The sequence below is a fragment of the Neodiprion pinetum genome, chromosome 7, assembly GCF_021155775.2.
Source record: "Neodiprion pinetum isolate iyNeoPine1 chromosome 7, iyNeoPine1.2, whole genome shotgun sequence".
Classification (NCBI taxonomy): Eukaryota; Metazoa; Arthropoda; class Insecta; order Hymenoptera; family Diprionidae; genus Neodiprion; species Neodiprion pinetum.
In genome coordinates, this window is record NC_060238.1 from 21,377,091 (window position 1) to 21,402,943 (window position 25,853).

The following is a 25,853-nucleotide window of genomic DNA, read 5'->3' on the forward strand; positions in this document are numbered from 1 at the left end:
TCGGCACCGCCGAGCCGGAATGAAACAATTAGTGCGTTCCTGGTCCAACCGTCTCCTCTCGTATAATTGACACGTCAGTCCCGGCGCCAAGGGCTGAATAAAACCGAGCCCGTCGTCCCACTTATCTTCCCACTCGAACCCGGGATTCCCGTCGCGTACAGGACCGCGGGTCCTTTTGACCGAGAGCCGAAAGGACCTGACCGCAGAAAACGGTAAAAAGAACCAATAAAAAAAAAAAAAAAAATTAAAAAGAAAAGAAAGGCAGAAAAAAAAATACAACACCCAAATTTTGTTTTTTTTTTTGCCAAGACCCGACGCATTCTCGGCGAAACGAATAAAAGAATCGACAGTTGTTTGAAATACCTTCGAAAAGATTTTTGTCCCCCTTTTTTTTCTTTTTTTTTTTTTTTTATAGCTCATTGCCGTTTGCATGCGATTCTTTTTCCCTCCTCTTTCGCGAATTCTTATTGACGAATTTTTTTTTTTTTTTTTTTACCTCCACTTCCTTTTTCGTCCCTAATCAGCATCTGGATTAAAAGCTTTCGCCGTTTTTTTTTCTCAATTCTTTGATTCGACTCTTTTGACCGAAACGTGCGAAATTATGTGCGGAAAAGAAAAATATAATGTCGGATCTTTGTACTTTTACTTTGCCTGGTTGGAATTTTCTTACAATTTATTTTACTTGGAATTTTCTTGGATCGATTTCTTGGCGCATGAAAATTGAAGACTCGTACCGAGATAAATAATTTATCAGGATCGCGGGACGAGAGGTTTCGACAACTCGATTAATTTGTTGAAAATAAACGCCAGTTTGGAGTAACAATAATTGCATGTTTCTTTTTTATTTATTTTTTTTTTCGTTAGGTTGGTTTTAAGATATTTTACTTATGCGTATGGAAATTGAAGATTTGAAATAAACTGAGAGTCATTTGCTTCTTCCGATTGTAATCGAACGAGTGAATTTCTTCATTTATGGAAAAATGATCTGTAACTATGGTTAAAGTTTACTTGAATTTAGAATTACTTGTTATGATTTGTAAATTTCGAAAATTACGATCATGTTTGTTCTGAAGAGAAACGAAATCGAAAATATTGGGTTACAAGTCTTATAAAATCATGTCGGAATAAAGACGGAATAATTAATGTATAAATTCTAACTTATTGCAATGAATTTACAAACTTCATAGCTGAGAATTTTATTTACCGCAGGTTTGATGGAAAAAATTAAAGTGCTAATGGTTTTGTTGCAAATTAACATTTATTTTCAAACCCTGAAACGGCTATTTCGCCGCGTGAAGTACCTACTAGAATTTATTTTCACTTCCGCGGTTTTTCACGACATTTCTAAATCGTTCCGTGAATTCTTTCTTCATTTTATTCGCCGCATAACAGAGCTGGCGTTTAAGTAGCTTGTGACACGACGAAACGGCCTTGTTATTTTCTTTTATAACCTCGCGACTATAACCGGGGTTTCAAAAATCGTCTTCACAGCCTCGAACGTCAAAATCACACTTTTGCTTACCGGCAGATTTATCAGTAAAAAAAAACCCACTTTTTTTTTTTTTTTTTTCTACTCTCGGTCATTTTTCACGTAGATTAACGCTATAAATCTTCGCAGAAAATTCAGAGACTTCAAAAACCAAACTTCACAAGGGATGTGAAATTATTCATGAAAATCAAACCACCCCAAAAAGCTCGGTTACGGATTATCAGTTTTGATTTTATAGATCTATCGATCTCTGGATCATTCTCCTTCTATTTTTAGTTTATTATCTTTTATTACGAACTAGCGTTGAGATAATAAAAATTGCTCCACTTTTTCTCGTCATCCTTGTAAAGATTGTCGGTGAATGAATTAAGTGATGATTAACGATTGTCTACTTTTTATCCTCCTTACAGACACTTTTTTTTCTCTCCCTGGGATCAAGATGATTTATCATTTTTATTCACGCTAATTTACAAGGCTAAATCACGAGAGTACGTTATGCATTTAATAAGGATCTCGAAATATTTTTTTTACATTATTTCGAAAAAATAGTCAAGACAGTGGAAATGATAATGGAATTTTTATCAAAAAAAAAAAGAAAATAAATAAATAAATCTTCAATACAAGCAGAAAATCTTCAAATTTCATCAAGTCCTGACGATTTTCCGATCCAAATGTTCTAATTCCTGTTTCAAGATCCTTCTTTGCGTAAGATTTACAGGGAAAATTTCTCGCTCGTGATTCGAAAATGTCAATTTTTCTTTGTTATCTTTAAATACATGCTTAATAGTCGAAAAAATAAAAGAAAGGAATATTTGATAGTGATAAAATGAAATTAAAAACATTAATTAACGGCAGAGTGATCATTTCACTAGTTTATCTCCTGAAACGAGAAACCGAACACAATGATCTCGAAGTTGGTTTAGAAATGAATTTTTAACTGGGTAAAAAAATTTCAACAAGCTCGCATCGTCGTTTTTGAATAATTGAGCAATTTCGCCGAGATTTTTAATAATAATTACCGGCTAGAATCTGTAACGAGAAACTGTCATTTGAATATCCGGTATTGTTGGTGGATAGTAAATATTTATGCGAAAAGAGAAGAAAAGAATTGAAAAAAAAAAACGACAACAGAAAGAGAGAAGCGGAAGAGAAAAAACTATAAAATGGATGATGAAAAATAGGGGTGAAAAAAAGAAAGAATGAGGAAAAAAAAGCGTCAGATTGTCTAAGAAAACGAGTTTAGCAAACTTTTTCCATACAATCGCTGCAACACGCTGCACTGTTACACATTCTATCTTATACCTTCTACTTCTTTATTTCCTTTTCGTTATCTCCTCTCGTCCCTTCCTTCGTCCTTCGTGAAACCGTGAAACGTAAACGAAAGAATGCGATGAAATTATATTCTTCCCCGAAAGTTTAGGATCGCGAGATAGGGAGGGGAGGATTATTTACGTACAAGGATAATTAACCCATTCAAAGAGACCTGGGTAGTTGTTTGTTTTTTTTTTTTTTTTATTCTTATTTTTTATATTACTTGTTTCTGTTTTGTTCCGAGTTGAAGAAAAAAAATATATATACATATTTTAAACGGTGTAAGCCCTGTTGATTTAGTTGAATTGTTATATAATCGTAATTTGGTAAGATTTAAATTCATTCACAATGTTAATGAACGGTCGATTTTTCACACCTGTGTAATATCAGACAGCTTTTTTATATCGTTATTATTTTTGCATTGCGCAAAATTTTCAATGATATTATATCTTGAACCGATTTTTTTTATATCGAATAAACACCTGCGTCGGAATTTATTTCAGTCAATCGATTTTCGATCGATCTTCGTATGCGGTTTCATTTTATTGATTTCAGATTGAATTTTCGCATGATATTTCACGTAACTTTGCGATGGATAAAAATTTCGAACTCAGATCTATTGTTATTGTTTAAAAGATACAGTAGAAAAGAAAATTGTCGCGCTTTTAAATTCTTGGCGATAGACCGAGAAAAATTTCATTTGTTACAGTAACCAGAAAAATTCAGTAAAACAGGTATCGTTAAGAAAAAACTGTTTGAATATTGTTGGGATTACGAAAAACGAGGTACGCGTAACCATTTTGCGCTATCGTCAAAATGTCAAACTCAGCTGAAGCCAAAAGAAAAAATGTTACGTTTTATAATTAGGTTATCTAAGTTTCTAAATTATCCAGATAACGAATTTAAATTTGTTTCGTTTTAATGAAATAATTTTCATTTCTTCAATAATTGTACTTATAATTTTAAGTTCGTCCAATTAAATCTTTAATCAATTCCTCCAATTCAAAGCATTTTGAGTCAATATTTAATGAATTTAAAAAATACACTTCACAGATTGTACACCTCACTCGATTATCCGTAGAAAAATATTCGCCAAGTGTCCAATTCCACGCCACCGTCTTGCGGGAAGTTGCGCAAAGTCTATTCTTAAAAAAACCGCATCAGTTTCCCCGTAACTCTTTGCGAGTGTAAGGATCAGCATTCGATCGGCCAATTTTTTTCACCGACGACGAAAAATCATGACAGAAAAATAACGCAAAGTAGGAGAAGTTCAAGGAGCGGGAGTCGACGACGATTGTTTGGTTCAAGGGGATGGATTTCCCTTGGACGGGGAAAAGTGACAAGGGGAATTCGGCGCCATCCACTCGGCACGCATCGACCTTCTTCTCATCCTTGGGTGGGAAAGGAAAGGATCTCGAGAATATCCGATCCTCGCTGGCATTACGGGATAAAGTCATCCTCCAGCAGGGATGATATCCATCCCCCGAAATTCTTCGGCCCCTCCGGAAGTTCGGAATGCCTAAAAAGCCGGGCTTTTCTGTCGATTATACGTGTACGGAAATTCCATGCGAAACCCAAACGACGTCTGACTTGTTCAAAATTTTTCATTTTCTTTGACATTTTTTTCTACAATTCTCCAAATCAACTCTGAAACAGTGGCCTGATTTTTTTTTTTTCAGATCTCTTATTCGACTCGTTTATTAATTACGAATATTGAGATTGAATTTCAAAAGGATCTTTTTCATAATTCTACATTTCAAGACCGGACCAAAGATGAATCAAGATTTTTTTGTTTTTTTTTCTCTAGTTTTTTGAGCACTTTTAATTTCTTTGATCAACTGAAACATTGTTTACAGGGTCTGAAAATTCTCGTGAGATTCTCAAAACTTCTATTTTTCGTCAGAATCAATGCTCGATGATTTCTCAGAGAGGTATTTTTTTTTTTTTTTTTTTTTTGAAAATGATGTGATTTTGATGAATAACGCGTGTAATTTTGAATAGCAAATTTTTGCAGCACTTGCGGGAGGGTTTGGGGTTTAAAATAGAGATCCGTGTTTCAGATGAGAATTTTATTCCTTTATTTGGAAACAATCTTGGAGGCAGCCGAGCGAAAATTCGAAACGGTCCAAAATGTCAAAACCACCCTGATAGTTTAAAGTGGTGAAAGGAAGCATCCTCTGTATTTTTTATTTATTTATGTTTTTTCTCTCTCTTTTCTTCCAACAGCATAAATGAACACAAAACGCTGAAAACGATCGGAAAAAGGATTGATGAATAAAATAAAAAATAAATAAACGAACGAAAAAAATTTTAAAAATAAACAAATGAACAAAGGCGATTAATACGTCCGAAAATTCCGCGGCGATATTTTTTCGCCTACATTCTCTTTATTTTTTTAATTTTTTTCTCTTTCTATCGTCAATCCCTTGTCGGATCGTTCGCAGGGTTTTGTTTTCACTTTTTCTGTTGAAAGAGGGAAACGGGGGAAAAAAAAAAATAACCGCAGCTATTTTTTTTTTTTTTTTTTTTCGCCCGCACTCACAACGCACGTAAATACCGCCGACATTTTGGCGTGCATATCTGTGCTCACGTTTTGCATAAAACCAACCACCATTCTGCAACCGGCGGACGATTCAATTGCTCGTTTTTTTTTTTTTTTATTGTTCACCGTAACTGGTACCATTTTTATTTTTATTTTTTTAACTTGTTTTATTTTTTTTCCACCATTCAACCTCTCGCGGTTTGAATTCCACGCCCCCGCAACGACAACGCTCGCTTTTATTATTATTCAAATACACGTCGCCACAGTTATAATATACATGATGTATAATATCATATTTATAACGATGTTATAACGGGTGTACGAATTTTTTTTTACATCACATTTATTCAAACTTTGACGTTTTTCACGATGTTTTACAGAGAATTATTGAATAATTGAATCGATGCTTCAGGTTTTTTCAATGAGATTTGAACCGAAGACGCGCAAGAATTACGAAACACTGTTTTAGCGACAAACAAAAAAAGGCTCGATAGTTCATAAAATTTGGGCCAATCGATTGGAAGATTTATTTTCTCTCGTGAATTATTTCTTCAATTTTCAACGGTTTAAAAGTTTGTGTTTTTGTTTTTTTTTTTCTTTTAAACTCTCTTCGAATTCAGGGCACATCGAAAAAATTGAATCAACTCTTGGGTATCGTTGAGAGAAAAAAAAAAAAAAAAAAAAATTCCGATCGAACGGTTGATCAAACGATGAAGAATCCATGGGGGATAATTTAAATCATAGAAGTGGCTTGCGTCGAAGGATAAATCTACAAGGTTGTAGGTTAAATTTTGAATTTCCTGGAATTGAAATCGGGATAGACGAGCATACGTGGTAAGGATTTTCAGCGAATAGGAAAGGATGCAAATAAGAAAAGTCAACAGGAAGTAGACGGCGAAGGATCATCCGATCAAACGTACGGCTCGTGGTGAATCCTGGACGAGGAATGGCTGAATTCACGGGCTCGTGTTTGTTCAACGTGGGTTTTTTCAGCCGGCTGAACTCAACGCACGCGGTTGAAACGTGACTCTGGCTTTCGTTCTTCTGCATTCTGGGCATTAAATGCCGTGCAAAACGCTAGAACGGAGCTTCCGCTGCTGGGGGGTTGGGAGGGAAAAACGAAACTGGGATGAAAAATTTTCATCCCTTTTATATTTTAACCCCTTTTTATTTCTTTTTTTTTTTTTTTTTTTTTTTTTCACCCCCTCCCTGAATATTCATGAATGAAGCACCGGAAATTCCCCCGAGTCTGCATCGTCGGCACGATATAACTGCCATCAGCTCATCCTCCCTCCCTCTCTCTCTCTCTCTCTCTCCCTCTCTCTCCTTCTCTCTCTTTGGGTATGTACCTCTGGGTATTCAACGCGTGGCTAAAAACCGGCCCTCAGGATAAATCATGCTCGTTTATGAAAACCAACGAAAATCGAGTCGAATTGCGGTAAATCAGTTTTTAAACGCATCGAGAGCCGCGGGAATCGAAGATTATATGGTGCAGGGAATTGATAGAGTTCTCTTCTTTACCGGCCGATTTTGAAAAAAAAAATAATGTTGACAAAATTCAACAGAATAGGACGGGTAACGAAGTTTATGGATATTTTTTAATCAAGATACTTTAAATCCACCGAATGAGAATTCAATGAAAATAGTACGAGGAAAATTAAATCTCATAAATTCTGGAAGATAATCTCATCTGATTTGAATAGTGAGGCAATTTTTCACGAATATCTGTGTTAAAAAGGAATCATTCGCACCGCAATTGGTGTGATTTTTTTCACTTCTCTAAAAAATAAACTCCGACAGAAACTTGGACAAAATATTTTCACCCCGCTGTATCTCCGCTGAAAAATTTTTTATGATTTTTTTCAATTTTAAGCGACAAAGAGAAACAAAAGTTGAAAAAATATAAAAGCTATGGACAGAAGAGTGGGCAAGAAAAAAAAAATTAAAAAATTTTTTAAAAATTGAAAAATACAATAAACGCGAAGCGAATAATTCTGAAAGGAACTTTTTAAGCCGGATAAAACCGACCTATTCTGTAGCGCAAATCCCTCTCCGTTTATAAGCCGGTATGAAGTATGGATATACAGGTATAATATGTAGCAGCATATCTACGCATACGTATTATTTGTATGTATTTTTTTACAAAGCATATGGGGCAATCAACGTCAAATTAGCAACCTATGTACGCGATCCTCTTCGATTTCAATCATTTTTTTTTTTTTTCTTTTTTTTTAGCACGACGTTTTTAACGACCCGAAAAGTGCCACGGAATTTTGTCAAGATTTTTTCAACCACCAATGAAATTTTAATAAGAAAATCGAATGAAGAAACAATTGCGAAAATGTCATTTTTAAAAATCTGAAACAACTTACACAGATTCTATAATTTGAAATGCGATTTTTAAACACCACGCGGTAATCGGATCGCAATATTTACAATATTTTTCACAACTTCGCGGTTCTTCCATGACGAAACTGGCGATTCTTTTTTGTTTTTTTTTTTTTCATCTTTTATTCCTCGATCTAAATAGATCACGGAATCGTGAGAATAATATGATTCTGCGATCTATTTAGATCGAGACGAATGAAAGAAAGAAAGAAAAAAAAAAAACACCGATTCTGGCATGGAAAAACTAAAAACTTGCAAAAATAGTAGTAAATGTTAAGATCCCATTATGGTGTGGTACTCAAAAATTACATTCCGAGTCATAGAATCGGTGTGAAATTTGTTCAAAATTTTAAAAATTAAGTTTTCGGAATCGGTATAGTGATTTTGTATAAATTTCAACATTGGTTGAAAAAAATTTTTAAAAAATGTCCGAGCCATTTCTGGATTGTCAAGAACATCATTCGCAAAAAATTATCAAAATCGAAGGTGGCGAGGTACATGGGCTGATAATTTGACGTAGAATACCCCATACATACATTGAGAGAAATTTTTATTTCCGGTTACCGCTCGGTCCTTAACTATTTTCATCTTTTACCACAATCGAAAAATATAGGTCTAGGTAGAAAATAAAAATTAGTTTTCTAGCCGTTACCGGAAAGTCTGGTATCCGTTACTATTCTTTCTCATTACGATCACTGTTGCTAGATTTTCTTCCAACCGTTGCGAAAATTTACCGCTCGTGCAACGATAAATTAACATTGAAGCCTTGATTCACTAAAAAAGTAGAGTAAACCGCAGAAACTGATTTTGCGTTGCAATAACCAAAAAAGGATCGACGATAGCGCAAAATGTTTACTCGTACCTCGTTTTTCGTAATTCCAACAATATTCAAACAGTTTTTTTTAAAGATACCAGTTTTACCGAATTTTTCTACTCACTGTAACAAATGAAATTTTTCTCAGTGTATATATATAGCAGTATAAAATATTTCTCTACCGAATCCCCATGTGTAGGTATGTAGGTATGTATACACGTATAATCGAAAACTTGACGCAGCTGTATATACGGGAAGAATATACAGACATATATATAATAATATATATTTTTCTATTATCTTACATTTTCTATTTTCTTCGTGAAATACAATATTATCGCTATGTTTCTTTTCGTCCCTGTTTATATACGATACCTACGGTACGTTATGCCGCTTGATGCTACGATATATTAGATCCCTTCGGAAATAGAAATTCTCGAAGATGACTTTCTATATATATATATATATATATATATTTATTTGCGGCAAATAGATGTTTGCCAATTTTCTATCCCCGTGTTATATCCGCGTTTTTGCCCCGTTGACAGCTGGTGCAATATACGCAATACAGATCAGATATTACTTCGCAGAAATTTATTGTTTTCAGAATTTAGCAGGGAGACTGTTAAAAATGATATTTGAGATATTTTTGTTGCAAAAAATGATTTCGAAAAATGAAACGAGTTATATTTCTTATTTGCTTTGTATTAAGATCGTGGTTTATCTGCAATGATTTCAACGAATTCGGACACATTTGTCTCGTGAATCGATTTACGATAAATCTCTTGACATCGATTTGTGATAATATTTTTCTTGACAATGAAGAATGGTAGAAAACAAACTTAAAAAAAAAAAAAACAAGAACAAATCATGGCGTTGCATCAGACGAGGCATTAGATTAAGAAACTGTGGAAAAATTCGTGTCAAAAATTCATGTGGATGAAAAAAAATTAGCTGTAATAGTTGAAAGCAATTATCCAATCACGATCCGAAGTTGCGTAAAAATGTTTTTCTGCGACAAAATCGACTCGATTAACTTCGATCAAGTCTTTTGTCACCAAATCGTGACGGAAATTTTCAACCTTGAATTCAAACGCCAATAGAAAAAAACTGTCTGTAATATTTTCACCTTTGTTTCTTGTATGTTTTTTTTTTTTTTTTTTTTTTTTTTTTTATATCTACAGGGATGTATTTTTCCTTCTTCGGTGAACCGAGGCGTGAAAACTGATGAATAATACAGGCACAGAGGGATATGATAGGACTGCTCGACGGTCGAATCTCTCGGGATTAAAAAGCCGGTTTTCAGGTCCTACCTAAAAGTTTGGAAAAAGTTTTGGAGTTGAAGTGCACGGAAATGTATGTATATATATATGACGCTGGGCTTAATGCCGCATCTAGAAGGATAAAAATTTCACACCCAATCAAAAACTCTGCAGCCTTTGGTCTCCCGCTTTACGATATAACGCCGTTAACTCACCGCAGGAACGCACTTTGCATGCATGTTACACACGCGTATTCATACACAAATTTATGTTATGTGATACGCGGGTATAAAACAACTCTTTATACTTGGGAAGAAAAATAAAAATCTGGTCGTAATGAACAAAATTTGATCCTGGCAACGAAGCGATGACTGGGAAAATATTTTGCATCGCAATTCCATGGATTCTTTTGCGATTGCGAAATCAGATCTACGCAGTGAAATCGTTTTGTGAAGATTGGAAATATGACTGTTCGATTGTTGCGAATGAAAAATTGATCGATCGATTGTAATTTATGCTTCGTGAATTAAGCGCCACATCAAACAACGACAGGGAAATGTGCCATTGGCAATTGACAGGCTTGTCGAATGTTATTAGACGACGAATGATTTAGTTCTGCTGATTATACCGGACAGACGACCGAAGCCCCTCTTAATAACTACTCGTCTTACTTCTCTTGCGAGAAAGGATTTTTAACGCGTTGCACAAAGTATTTTGCCGTTTCGACAGAGAATTTTACAGATTTGCGATGTAAAATATCATTCGACAGCGATAATCGATTAGCAGCTCTCGTGGTTTCGTAAATTTTACTAATCTTTATCCACCGAATTGATTTAGTAGGCCGTACAAAGCGATTTGGTAGAATCTACCAGAGGATATTCAATGTTTTTATAATACCACGAAAAAAGTGTTACTTCATTAAATTGACTTGATTAAAATCGAGGTTTCGCACTTATAAGTATATTTTATTCAACATATTTTTTTGTAACTTAAAAAATTATCGATTCATCATTTCATCATAGACGATGAGACGTTCTTCGCATGTTCTCCCTGGATCTGGAATGCCAAAATACGTGGCAATGTACGATAAAATCTTATGGCGGTAATTTTTTTTCCCGTTTTGCTAAAGACAGATAAATCGCAGGGGGCTTTTTTTTAAATGGGAAGAGATTTTCAGTAAATTTCTAGTGGTGGAAATTTCACAAAAATATTCCGTTGCAGGCGCTTCAATAAAACGCAAGTTTCGGGCAAGAAGTTGTTCGCAATCGAATTTTAAGGCAAACTTTTTTCCTCTCATTGGAACCCGAGGATATCGGAAAACATTATGGGCACAAAATCGAACCAGCGTATTCAGAAATACAAAAATCCAATTCATAACGAATAATTTGCAACGAGCGATTGTTCGAATAAGTGAAAGCATGTAAAGCTTGTTTTCAACTTTTCCGTGTTAACCAAGAAAAGCTCAACGATTATACTTGTCATACAGTCTATGTAACGAATGTATATCATATTCCCGCATGTATCCATACTAGAAGAACGATTATATTACTTAAAAACCCGAAATCGGACCGAAAACTTGAAAATTCGATTCCGAATTCGTTTCTCAGCAGCCTGAACAATGGCCCAAATAATTTGTTCTAAATCGTTGAGGTCATTTTGTCTTTCCCGACTTGAAACGACTCGTCCGTAACTTCAGAAGTATTGTCTGTAAATATATTTCCACTTTTTCTTTATCTCCTCGAATAAGTCGTGGCAAAAATTGAAAGCTCTATCAAATTCCGTGAATAATTATATTGAGAACAAAGTATAAAAACGATCAATTTTGTATGTTCATAAATTTCCATCATCGTCGAAAACTGCGATCAGGAGGGTCGTGTTAACTTATCGTGTATCTGACACATGTCAAAGTTCTGCAAACCTGCCGAAACTGTCTACGGCAGGTGAATCAATTTAATACGAAACAGGTATATAATGCCCATAAGGTTTATGTGGTGTATATACATATATATATATATATATATATATATATATATATATATATATATATGTATATATATTACAGGCGAAACGCAGCCGGTCGGATTGACAGATATGCAAGTTGAGAGCCGAGCCAATCTCGATGTGAGAATTTTCAACGCTTATTCTCGTACAGCCAGACAAAGTCCCGGCTTCCCGGCAGCCTCCACAATCCCCGGGATCACAAGCCGAAGAGTCGAATTGACGTTTGAAAATATAAAAAAGCTCCTCGATTCAAGAGGGCGAGTATAGTTTAAACTAGCTGGCTGATTTCCATTCAAAACGACGCTGCGTTGGGACGAAAAAGAAAAGAAAAGAAATCCGATGAAATATTTACTCGTCTCAATCCGTTTTTTTTTTTTTTTTTTTTTTTTTTTTTTTTTTTTTTTTTTTACCCCAGCTGACGTGTCTCAAAAATTTTACAGACACGATGTGTATTGTTGGATCCGGAATTTTTTATGACTTTTTTTTTTAAGTCCAGTTGACAAACTGATTCCGTCGATTTTTCTAAAATCGATGCGTTTCGAATTTACTTCGAGGAACGTAATTGATGCGAATGTTTGTTTGTTTTTTTTTTTTTTTTTTTTTTCTCGGATTTACTTAAACTGTTGTTGTTTCAAACGGAGAATTTATCAATTCGATGGATAAGAAGATGTACCTACTTGAAGAATAACTTTTTAAGATTCTCTTCAAATTAAACGTAAGCTTTGACTAATCGTTCGTTCGATAAATCGATCGATTACATTTATCGTAATTTCGATCAACAATTTTTCGAATTGAACTGATTATTCGTATTTTTTTGTTCGATACCGATTAAACGGTTGTTTCTAATCGGTCATTCATTGAAATGATTCCTCATCAAAACCGAAAACTGTCAGTACACAAACTATAAACAAACAACAATCTCAATCTTAATATATATATATATATATATGTATATACAAAAAGAAAAAAAAAAAAAAAGACAGAGCAATTTCCTTCCTCTTTCTTCTCTTCGCTTTTATGTATACATACGGTTGAATTATACACCGTGCCTCGGGTGTAATTACAGCCAATGTGAGTGAAATCGTTCATCCCGACTAACGCAAGAGTCGCAAATGAAGAAAAATAGTGGCTGAGGTGGGGTGAAAAAAAAAAAAAAAAAAAAAAATTCAATCTCCTAGCAGATCAGTATAGCCTTGCAGTGGTGGATATAAAACCGAATTATTCCATCAGGGTGATTGAAGCACCGCGTGGATCCTTATACTTACACACGCAGTTTTTACTCCTCCCTGTAATTCGGGCACACATATATCCCGGAATTTTTCCCTCCGTGTATGTGCTCGTGAAAAAGTAAAGAATATACTTTATTCCCGGCATGAGGCGTCGGCCACACCGTTTTACGACTCTGCCTGGGTCTAGCCGGCTTTTTATCCTTTTACTCTTATTCGCCATTTTGTCTTATCTTATATTATCTCGCCGCGCATCTCGCGGATAATCTCCATAGATTTTTATCACGTAACGACCTTGATCATCCGGACGTAACGATTTATTATTCAAAAATCGGAGCCACGGTTTACCCGAAACCATATCACTCTCAACCCCTTTGCACATTTTTTTTTTTTTTTTTTTTGCAATTGGATCAGGTAGTTTTTTAAAGATCGTTGTTTAACTTTGCTAGTCAAAATTATTCAATTTATAAATATGTTACGATATTTTCAATCATCTCATTCGAAAAAGACTCAAAATCTTTGAAAATTAATTCTAAATTAGATATGAGATTGTAATTGTTTTTAATTTTTTTCAATAAAGTTTCCAATAATGGTGGTAATAATGACTTTGATCAATTCGTGGAATAATGAAATCGCGGTGAAAAATCTTCGTATCATACTTACGTTTCATTTTGGAATAGAGTTTTTTTCGGTACGTTTAGAGAAAACTATTTGTTTTTTAATTTGAAAAAATCAATTTGTGGAAAATTTTCTCGTGAGAACACAATATTTTGTTGTAAATACCAAAACTGATGAAACTGTTGTTTCAAACTCACAGATAAATAAATTTCTTAAATAAAATATACTTATAAGTACGAAACCTCGATTTTAATCAAGTCAATTTAATGAAGTAACACTTTTTTCGTGGTATTATAAAAACATTGAATATCCTCTGGTAGATTCAACTAAATCGCTTTGTACGGCCTACTAAATCAATTCGGTGGATAAAGATTAGTAAAATTTACGAAACCACGAGAGCTGCTAATCGATTATCGCTGTCGAATGATAATTTACATCGCAAATCTGTAAAATTCTCTGTCGAAACGGCAAAATACTTTGTGCAACGCGTTAAAAATCCTTTCTCGCAAGAGAAGTAAGACGAGTAGTCATTAAGAGGGGCTTCGGTCGTCTGTCCGGTATAATCAGCAGAACCAAATCATTCGTCGTCTAATAACATTCGACAAGCCTGTCAATTGCCAATGGCACATTTCTCTGTCGTTGTTTGATGTGGCGCTTAATTCACGAAGCACAAATTACAATCGATCGATCAATTTTTCATTCGCAACAATCGAACAGTCATATTTCCAATCATAACAAAACGATTTCACTGCGTAGATCTGATTTCGCAATCGCAACAGAATCCATGGAATTGCGATGCAAAATATTTTCCCAGTCATCGCTACTAAAACATATTCTTTCCAGCGCGCTGTATGATCAACTTGACTTTTCAGTTGTGTCAAAACAATGTTTGGTCGAAAATATGTTAACCCTGAAACTTCGTTGCCAGGATCAAATTCTGGTCATTACGATCAAATTTTTTTCCGAAAGTACCTCGACTCGAATGAACTTGGAAAATATTGTAAATTGTAAACTTCCAACACCGCCGTACCTCAAATATATATCCTGTAGGTAGGGCGGAATAAAGGCGAGCAAGGGAAAGCTTTGCCGGAGCTTTTCGAAGCCGGCGGAGCTTTCGCGAAATTGCCGCTACCCGTGCACCCGCCATTTGCGAGAAGAAAACACGCGACGGCCTGACATTTTTCACTCTTGTGGAAGTTCGCTTGCTGTTCCTACGCCGAAACCTACCTCATACCTTATACCTGCCCCGGATATACCTACACGACGCTTTGATGCTTGCAAGTTCGTATGCCCGCAGCTGCAGCCACCGATACTCGAGAGCCGGGCTGTAGCTTGAGCTATTTTATTCCCTGCAGCTATGCAGGAACGTGTTGTCGACGAATAACGACAATGGAAGTAGAGTCGAGCTGTTTTACCGCGGTTTTCATCCCCCTACCGAATACAAATGTACTCCCCTGCTTATTCAACCCCCGGCTCTCAACTTGAACCTTTCGTTACGTTTCTCACGATACGCGAAAAATACTCGCGGAATAAATTCCGATAATTAGCCATTTTTTCACGTCCATGATGAAACGGTCATGTTATATGCATATTAGGGTGGCCCTTAATATTGGTAAAAAAAAATTATTTTTCACTCACCCCTTAAATTGACTCGGAATACTAAAAAATGATTTTTGAAAGTGAAATTAATTTCAATATCAACCCGTGCCCCAAAGGCCCTTTAAAGGAGTTGAAATCGTTTTTTTTTTTTATCAATTTCTCTATCAATTTGCATATAAACCATGAATTAAAATTGTGTGGCAACTTAAACTAATCTAAAAGTAATTTTATCGCATTCCGCACATTTATTTGAATTTGTTAAGGCGATGCGGACATTAGAGCAATGTAAAGATAAAAGGCTGAATTTTTCACATGTTATTAATCGCTAATAAATACGTATTAAATAATCGTTTTAAGAAGCAGAAATAAGGAATGTTTTAAGGAAAATTTCTAATGTGAGAAAAGGTGAAACTTGTACAAAAATGAGCTGGAAATCAAAATGTAACATCTCCGAACGTAATTATTGCCAATCTAGCGTTGTGGTTTTTTGATCCGATTATTTTTCGATTTTCTCGTATCTATTTCACGTCAAAAAATGTAACGCTGTCGTAATACGGATAACGAGATTGATTTTCGCAGGGAAAACTATGTGAAACTTTTTTTTTTCAAATTTTTCACCTCGATAATCACTCATAATCGATTTTAACTCATTGAACGGCCTTTGGGGCACGGGTTAATATTAAAATTAAAAGCGGATTTCACGTTTAGAAATCATTTTTTAGTGTTTCGAATCGATTTAAGGGGAGAAAGCAAAAAAATTTTTCTCACCAGTATTAAGGGCCACCATAAATTATATACACGAAAACTTCAAGCGAATATCGCTGTAATTTTTAATCTTTATACAATTGGTTAAATCGTGCATCTCAGGCTTACAGATTATTTAATTTCAATACGCTTCTCTGATCATTTAATTTCTCAAAAACAAAATACAATTTCATACGATTTCTATCCCGGTTTTACAAAACTTCTATATATATTTTCTAACTCATGGATTCCGTTGAAAGCACAGAACAAAGATAATAATTTTACAAATCATATGAGACTGTAATGAAAAGCTCCGATAAAAGATGAAATCTTTTTGCGAGAGAAAAATGTCGGCATTATCGAGATGTTTTTAATTAAATCCTTAAGTCCGGTTTGAATAATTATGCGAACCGTTTCACCCGTTTGTTGCTGCATACCTGTAAACAAGAATGTTCTACTAATTTGAATTCTTGATGGGAGCTAAGAGGAGGGCGGCCGCCTTTCTCCTATTATCTAGTTTCAGAAGCGCATGATAATATATATTAAGCCGCACGTTCATCATGCGGTAGAAACTTCTCGTATAATATAAACTATATCAAAAATATCTGCATAACAAATGACGCGAACTTTTGTCATCCGGTAACTTTCCCCATATCAGTCTGACATTTACATATTCATTTCAGGTTTTATATCGTCATTTTTCTTCCATTTGATTCAATACTCTCAAGTTTTTGTGTCTTTTCTTTTCGTTTTTTTTTTTTTTTTTTTTTTAGTGTTTTTCTACGCATCTTATCTTCGAGGGGAAACAAAAAGTTCAACTTCGTGTTTTTTGTTCGGAATTTCTAATTTCCGTTTTATTTTTTTTTTTTGTGCATCTCATTACTGGGAGCAAAATATAAAAACTATGAGATGAAAACAAAAAAAAAAAAGAAAACAAGGAGAAAGAAAAAATGAAGGGGCGGTTTATTCTAGGTTCGGGGATAATATATTACGAACTCGTTGCAGGCTTGCACGTAGAGAACAACGCGATTTTAAATTTTAGTCAAGGGGTGTTTTCCCCTTACAAAGCTTCTCCTTTCAAAAGAGCCACTCGTTATATAACCGCGGGCGAACAGGTTATGCATACAAAATTCAACACTCGACGCGCCAGCCTTTCGAAATGATTGGACAAACTTATAACAAACTCGGCGCAGAGTGACGGGGAGAAACGTTTTGTACTTTTATTTATTCTTTCCCCCTCGTCGGTTATCGATGGCAAAAAAAAAAAAAAAACCGTCAATGATTACATTTACGCAGCTGGTGCCTGGCGTATTGTTCTTATTAAGTTTCTCAGAATTGTTATTTAACCTTTTTGTTTCTGTAATCGTTATTACGGAAAAACTTATACAATTCATATTGTTTAATTAATTGTACCGGTACCAAACCATTTATTCATGTCGAAAGGATTTTTATTGAGAAATATAGAGTCTTTGGGAATTTTGAAAATTTTTCGTATCGTGGGTTTTATCAGGTGTTGATATTTCGATTGGGGAAAATATCGAAGTAACGATTTTTCCAACACGAATGATCGAAGCTCAGTGATACGAAGTTGAAGGTGCCAGAATGTATCTGAAAAAGTGTTCTCAAATAACGAGGAAAAACGAATTGCTACACCGAGAGAAATTTTTAGTTCCGTTTACCCCTCGATCCTTAACTATTTTCATTTTTTTTACCACAATCGACAAAATCTAATTATAGGTAGAAAACGTGAATTAGTTTTCCAACCGTTACCGGAAACTCTAGTATCCGTTGCTATTCTTTCTCATTACGATCACTGTTACTGTGAAAAATCTAATTTTCCTCAGTGTATCATTGTTGAAATATCGCAATCCACAATCGCGCCAAATCCAAAAATCTCTCGTCAAATCGATCTGTCCGAACGGCGGGTGCATGTGGTTTAAATTTTGGTAAAAAACGAGACACTTGGCGTATCAGCGTGAACCGCATTTACGTGCACGTAGGTAGGTATTAAACAAGGAAGTCGTTCGCCATGGGATTTAGAGGCGTTATAAACCCTTCGGAGGCAGCAGAGCTGCTTGCTATTATGCCGTGTGAAGTTGCCTTATCTGAATCGCAAATGAGGCTTCATACGTACAGTTTATATATATATATATATATATATATATATGTCAGCTCGAGTTAGTCGATGCACGTATATGTATACATATGACGTATGATACGTAGAGTACGACGTGTGCGTTTTGGTTTGTATTTTCACCCGGCGAGGGATGAAAACTAACAGCGAATAAAAGACGTTAAACGAGATGCGATTTCATTGATCGAAGATGATATGGAAGTTGAATTTTAACTTTGACAGGTGAGAGGAACGGAAGCGAAGATATACGAATAAGAAGTGTTGAAGTGAGGAGATTTAAAGAAACTGACGGACGATGGAAGCACAGCTTTATTTAAGGCGGGGTTGAAGTTGCTAATTTTAAAAGTTGCGAGAGCGCCTGATTTCGAATTATTTGCCGCGCGAAACTTGAAGCGAAGAAATGAAAATTTGGAGAAACAATCGTTCGGAATTTCGATGTTTCAGATTTTTACATTTTTCTCAATTTCGGAACTTTGACTCGTCGGAGTTACGCCCTTTCGAAATTTTGTACTTCCGGAACTTTGAGCTTGATTTCATTACGTTAAGTTTCGCCAGCAAAGAATTCGGAATTTAACGCTTTCGAAACTTTTCAAATTCGTTATTTCAATACCTCCTCTCTTATCACTTATTCCTATAAGCCATTTCACCAAGTTTTCGTGTTTTCATTTTTGTTTTTTTGTTTTTTTTTTCGTTCTTCACTTCTCCTTTGCCCTATAACCTCTCTTTACCTCTTTTATCCTAATTTCGTATTTCTTTCTTATTCATACGTACACATTTGTATAGATAACATGAATATTTATATCAATCTTTGCGTATAACAATATTATGCAATTATACATTATAATATTACAGTATATAAATAATATTACGTAATGATATTCTTGGCCACGATTTTATTCATTTTATATCGCTTGCGCATCCGTTGGTGCGTGAATAAACGGGGGTGAAAGGGAGGCAGGCAGAGAGTTTCTTTTCCAATTTAACCGAGAAATATATTGCTCGCTTGTGGAATATATATTTGAATTTTTATTCTCATTCGAATTGTCGCGTCCTTTGCTGTTCATTTTCACGGAAAATTCATGGGTAGATAATTAAACAATCTCAGATATGCACGCCTCGCAAGGCGATCGAATTATTATTTATTGTTTATGGTCTGGCATAATACTTACATATTATACTTATTATGAGAAATTCGTCAATATCGTCTCTGAGATTGAAAAACTGTTTGGAACTTGTCGGATAAAGATCACCCAGAACCCCGTGAAATTTCTGTGAAAATATTCAAAGCCCCCGGTATAAAATTATACGAAACCCCATGAAATTCCCATGGAAAAAACTTGTGACCCCATAAGAATTTCGAAAAACCCCATAAGATTTTCTGAAACCCCATAAAAATTTTGAACCTCTATAAAAAATTATTCTCTAAATCCGGCAAAATTCCCATAAAGAGCTGAAAACTTGTGAAACTAGATTCTGCGGTATAATTTGCTGAAGCGCAGGGAAATTTTCCATGTAACGACAACTCGGGCAGAATCAAGCGTCAGCCAATTTCGCGAATATTTACCTGCAACGACGGCTTGCCACGTTGTGCAAACATCAGCCTTGTCGCTTTTGGCGGCCAATTATGCGAGGCGTAGTGAATCGCTGCAAGGCTGATACCGATTGCTTGCTGATCATGGGTTGCATGCATGCGGTATATTTGCGCTTGATGATAAATGTTGAAGCGATTTATCGAGGCGTCGCAGATTTATCAGGCGAAGTACTTTCGGGTAGGGAATCAGAAGAACTGAAAATCAGAATGGCCAGAATTGCAAATTTAATAAACTCGAATAACAAATATGAGAGAACGGATACTGTCGGAAATTTTAAGACCCGAATGGTGCCCGATAACGATGTAATCGTTAAATGATGATTATAACTTCAAATTTCCATACATTTATATTATATTTCCATTATTTCTGGCTCAATGAAAATTCACCGCTTTGTTCTTTCGTGATTGTGAGTTTTCGATGCATATATGTGCGGAATTCTGACCATTTTGATTTTTGGTTTTTCTGATTATTTACTCGCGCCCGTAGCTTTCAAAATTGACACAGCAGCGTGTTTCGAGCTCTGATTCAAATGACTCTTGTTTTTCGGTTTATTTTACTTTTCAGGCACAATTGATGTTTTTTTTTTTTTCTAATTCGTCTGCTAGTGTAAATACGGCATTCAACCTCACAACGATTTATTCGCGAAAGCGAGTTTCGCTTCAAATACATCGAGAACGGGATTCATTCACGAATAAATGTAATAATGCATCGATCGCGTCAAGTGACCTATAAAATAGTCGCGCGGTATTGTAAAGAGAAAAAGAAAAAAAAAAAAGAAAAATGAAAATCGAATATAAGAAAAACGGACGATAAATCGTTATCGGAATAAATCTTCCTATCGGTTAGATTGGAACGATAGATCACCGAGGATTTGAGTAAAATATTTTCATAGATCGATAAACCTGTTGAATAATTCATTGTTAGACGGTGGTAAATTTTTTATTTCAATCACAAGAACAAAAACAAGAAAAAAAAAAAATTTACACGGTACAAGGGAGAATGAAAAATGTGTGGAGAAATCATAAATTGAGATGAAATAAATTTTCCGATCGTTTCGAATGAAATTTGATTGTGTCTACGGTCGAATGTTCTGTTCTTTTCTTTGATCGTTCCACTTTGTTAACAGTAATTTTTATAAGTGTAAACGGTTTCCGGAAAGATGAAAAGCAAACAGGCTGGTGCTGACGACGGGAATATAAAAGGCGTCGCCATGTCCCAGGTTTATTTCCCCAGCGTTTTATACACCGTCCCGTCCAAAAACGCCACTTCCATCATCCCTATTCTCACCCCTCGAGTATAAATATTAGAAGAACCGCCGCGACGCCGAAAGAAACGGAAGTGCGAGTCACGTCCTCTCGCTGTTTTTTCACCAGCCGAAATTCTCTCCTTTTACCTCGGCTATTAAAAAAAAAAAAAAACAAATAAATAAATAAGAAATAAACTTCCGCCAAGTCGATCCCGAAAGTTTTTTCGCATTTTCTTAGATTTTTGCTTTTCTCTTCGATAATTCGACACGGTTTTTTTCATAATTTTATTCCTCTACTTGGTGTTATTTTTTTGATTTTTAGTCAGGGTGATGAGAATCCTGTGTTAGAATCATTGATCGATTTTTGAATAATGGCAAAATTTTAGATACTTCGTGAATTATAGAGTGATTCAGGAATATTCCAACCACGCGAATTTGATTCACAGTTTAATTTTTTTTTTCTGTCTCTCTCTCTCTCTCTCTCTCTCTCTCTCTCTCTCTCTAAATTCTCTGCATAATTTATTACAATCCTTGAATCCCGGAACGATGATAATTTTCACGCTCAATAAAGCACAATTATTTTGAATACACACCTTATTCTCAAAGTTTGGAAATGCAGATTTTCCCAAGTTTTCTAAAACTGTGTAACTTCCGGTGTTTAATTTTTTTTTTTTTTTTTTTTATTTAAAGATATAATAAATTTTTCGAGTACAGCACGTTGAATATTTCCGGTGTTATAATTTGTAATAAAATATCACAGGTCGCGGAATGTGATCAAAGAAGAAAGAGAGAGAGACAGTGAGAGATGAAGAATAAAAGAAAGGAAATAAAAGGCTGAAAGTGAAAAATCGCGAAGACAAGCTCGGCGTTTCGGGTAACTTATTTGCATACCTGGGGTTATAAGCTATACGTATGCTTGGCGTACTTTGGCCCTGAAATACTCCCGAGGGATAAAAAGTCGGTGGTGAAAAAAGCGCCCACGTATCGCATGTTCGTTTCCAGCTCGAAGTTTTGGTAAAAATTACATTGTACGCGGTAACAGAAGCAACGGAGTTCGGGGCGAGAATGAGAGGGATGGAAAAATAAGAGAAAGAAGAAACAAAAAAAAAAAAAAAACGAATGGTAGCAGAAAGAAAAAAGAAGAAATTAACAAACAAATAAATAAATTCGCAAACAATTCGCGGTTCGGATCGCGGTGAGTTGGCCAACTGTTTGTGTGCTTGTTTTTTTCAAACCGTGCTCGAAAAATTTCGAGTACATTTCGCGCTTTCGATTAAACTAAACCGTAAACGTATAATTAGCACGTAACGGTGGGGAAAATACGCGAGGGGACGTAGTTTTGGAAAATAATAGTTTTCCTTTTTCTTTGGAAGAAGAGAGAGAGTAAAAAAAAAGGTGACGTTCGAGCAAACAATCGCGCGATTGTAAAAATCTATGAAACAGCTGAAAATTGAAAAAAGAAAAAAAAAAAAAAAAATGAAAAAACAAATACCGACGAGATTCGACGAAGTTCACGAACGCAACGTGAGAATTTACTTGTGATTGAAAAAACTACTTTGGTAACGATGAATGATGACAAAAAAAAAAAAAAAAAGGATCAAAAAAATGTTTCTTCTCAAAAGTGACGAGAAATTTTTTTATTTTTTTATTTTTTTTTTATTATTATTCTTCTTCTTCTTTTCTCGGTATAATAAATAAACCTTTTTTTCTTTACACACAACAAGTACAGCATCCTAGTGATTTCCAAGGGCGCTGTGTCAACCCTGTTATCCAACCCTCCTTTAAGGTCAACGTCAGACGGGCGTGTGTTCGTTTTGACGCATACAGTATCTCGTATAACGGGGATCTAAAAAACCCTCCCCAGTGTATTATGCACGCCGTCGCTGAGGAAACGCGTCCGGCTTTCGTGCGAATTTACAGCGGCGCTAACGTTATCGGGTATAACCGGTGTTAAATCTGCGTCGTCGTTATTTGATATCAAGCTCTATCGCACTTTTTTCTCTATTTCCTTTTCTTTCTCTTTTTTTTTTTTTTTTGTTCCACTCTCACCACGGGACGCAAGATTCGCGGCCCGCCAATCTGCCAATCTGGCGTCGCTGAGTTCGCAGAACAATTCTCAGCACGCGAACTGGTCTGAAAGTGAATTGAGGAAGTAACTGATGATACAGGAAGCTTCGTCGGGGAGTATTCTCTAATTCTGATGCGGCGGTAAACATTCTACGCCAAGAATGTCTCATCAGTCCTATCGGGAATATTTATTCTCGTCGTATGATAATCTCAACCTCGTACAGACGGTTTTCATCATTATAAGTCATCATGGCAAATCATTGTCAGGCTTCTAGGTACCGAACTGGGTCCGCGATTTTCGCGACGCAAGATTCGCGGCCCGCCAATCTGCCAATCTGGCGTCGCTGAGTTTGCAGAACGATTTCCGCGATTTTCGCGACGCAAGATTCGCGGCCCGCCAATCTGCCAATCTGGCGTCGCTGAGTTTGCAGAACGATTTCCGCGATTTTCGCGACGCAAGATTCGCGGCCCGCCAATCTGCCAATCTGGCGTCGCTGAGTTTGCAGAACGATTTCCGCGATTTTCGCGACGCAAGATTCGCGGCCCGCCAATCTGCCAATCTGGCGTCGCTGAGTTTGCAGAACGATTTCCGCGATTTTCGCGACGCAAGATTCGCGGCCCGCCAATCTGCCAATCTGGCGTCGCTGAGTTTGCAGAACGATTTCCGCGATTTTCGCGACGCAAGATTCGCGGCCCGCCAATCTGCCAATCTGGCGTCGCTGAGTTTGCAGAACGATTTCCGCGATTTTCGCGACGCAAGATTCGCGGCCCGCCAATCTGCCAATCTGGCGTCGCTGAGTTTGCAGAACGATTTCCGCGATTTTCGCGACGCAAGATTCGCGGCCCGCCAATCTGCCAATCTGGCGTCGCTGAGTTTGCAGAACGATTTCCGCGATTTTCGCGACGCAAGATTCGCGGCCCGCCAATCTGCCAATCTGGCGTCGCTGAGTTTGCAGAACGATTTCCGCGATTTTCGCGACGCAAGATTCGCGGCCCGCCAATCTGCCAATCTGGCGTCGCTGAGTTTGCAGAACGATTTCCGCGATTTTCGCGACGCAAGATTCGCGGCCCGCCAATCTGCCAATCTGGCGTCGCTGAGTTTGCAGAACGATTTCCGCGATTTTCGCGACGCAAGATTCGCGGCCCGCCAATCTGCCAATCTGGCGTCGCTGAGTTTGCAGAACGATTTCCGCGATTTTCGCGACGCAAGATTCGCGGCCCGCCAATCTGCCAATCTGGCGTCGCTGAGTTTGCAGAACGATTTCCGCGATTTTCGCGACGCAAGATTCGCGGCCCGCCAATCTGCCAATCTGGCGTCGCTGAGTTTGCAGAACGATTTCCGCGATTTTCGCGACGCAAGATTCGCGGCCCGCCAATTTGCCAATCTGGCGTCGCTGAGTTTGCAGAACGATTTCCGCGATTTTCGCGACGCAAGATTCGCGGCCCGCCAATCTGCCAATCTGGCGTCGCTGAGTTTGCAGAACGATTTCCGCGATTTTCGCGACGCAAGATTCGCGGCCCGCCAATCTGCCAATCTGGCGTCGCTGAGTTTGCAGAACAATTCTCAGCACGCGAACTGGTCTGAAAGTGAATTGAGGAAGTAACTGATGATACAGGAAGCTTCGTCGGGGATTATTCTCTAATTCTGATGCGGCGGTAAACATTCTACGCCAAGAATGTCTCATCAGTCCCATCGGGAATATTTATTCTCGTCGTATGATAATCTCAACCTCGTACAGACGGTTTTCATCATTATAAGTCATCATGGCAAATCATTGTCAGGCTTCTAGGTACCGAACTGGGTCCGCAATTTTCGCGACGCAAGATTCGCGGCCCGCCAATCTGCCAATCTGGCGTCGCTGAGTTTGCAGAACGATTTCCGCGATTTTCGCGACGCAAGATTCGCGGCCCGCCAATCTGCCAATCTGGCGTCGCTGAGTTTGCAGAACGATTTCCGCGATTTTCGCGACGCAAGATTCGCGGCCCGCCAATCTGCCAATCTGGCGTCGCTGAGTTTGCAGAACGATTTCCGCGATTTTCGCGACGCAAGATTCGCGGCCCGCCAATTTGCCAATCTGGCGTCGCTGAGTTTGCAGAACGATTTCCGCGATTTTCGCGACGCAAGATTCGCGGCCCGCCAATCTGCCAATCTGGCGTCGCTGAGTTTGCAGAACGATTTCCGCGATTTTCGCGACGCAAGATTCGCGGCCCGCCAATCTGCCAATCTGGCGTCGCTGAGTTTGCAGAACAATTCTCAGCACGCGAACTGGTCTGAAAGTGAATTGAGGAAGTAACTGATGATACAGGAAGCTTCGTCGGGGATTATTCTCTAATTCTGATGCGGCGGTAAACATTCTACGCCAAGAATGTCTCATCAGTCCTATCGGGAATATTTATTCTCGTCGTATGATAATCTCAACCTCGTACAGACGGTTTTCATCATTATAAGTCATCATGGCAAATCATTGTCAGGCTTCTAGGTACCGAACTGGGTCCGCGATTTTCGCGACGCAAGATTTGCGGCCCGCCAATCTGCCAATCTGGCGTCGCTGAGTTTGCAGAACGATTTCCGCGATTTTCGCGACGCAAGATTCGCGGCCCGCCAATTTGCCAATCTGGCGTCGCTGAGTTTGCAGAACGATTTCCGCGATTTTCGCGACGCAAGATTCGCGGCCCGCCAATCTGCCAATCTGGCGTCGCTGAGTTTGCAGAACGATTTCCGCGATTTTCGCGACGCAAGATTCGCGGCCCGCCAATCTGCCAATCTGGCGTCGCTGAGTTTGCAGAACGATTTCCGCGATTTTCGCGACGCAAGATTCG

General features: G+C 37.3%; 1 protein-coding gene across 6 annotated transcripts in view; it reads right to left on the minus strand.

The window, feature by feature from the left end:
• The window catches only part of KaiR1D (Kainate-type ionotropic glutamate receptor subunit 1D), a 259,204-nt gene that overhangs the window by 126,808 nt on the left and 106,543 nt on the right, over nucleotides 1-25,853 (minus strand). Inside the window, exon 1 of one of the 6 annotated variants that reach the window (XM_046633893.2) lies at nucleotides 19,693-19,783. The exons of the other annotated variants lie outside the window; for them this stretch is intronic. The gene's annotated coding sequence lies outside the window, so the exon portion shown is untranslated. Of the gene's footprint in view, nucleotides 1-19,692; nucleotides 19,784-25,853 lie in introns of those variants that run through there. 6 annotated transcript variants of the gene reach the window in all.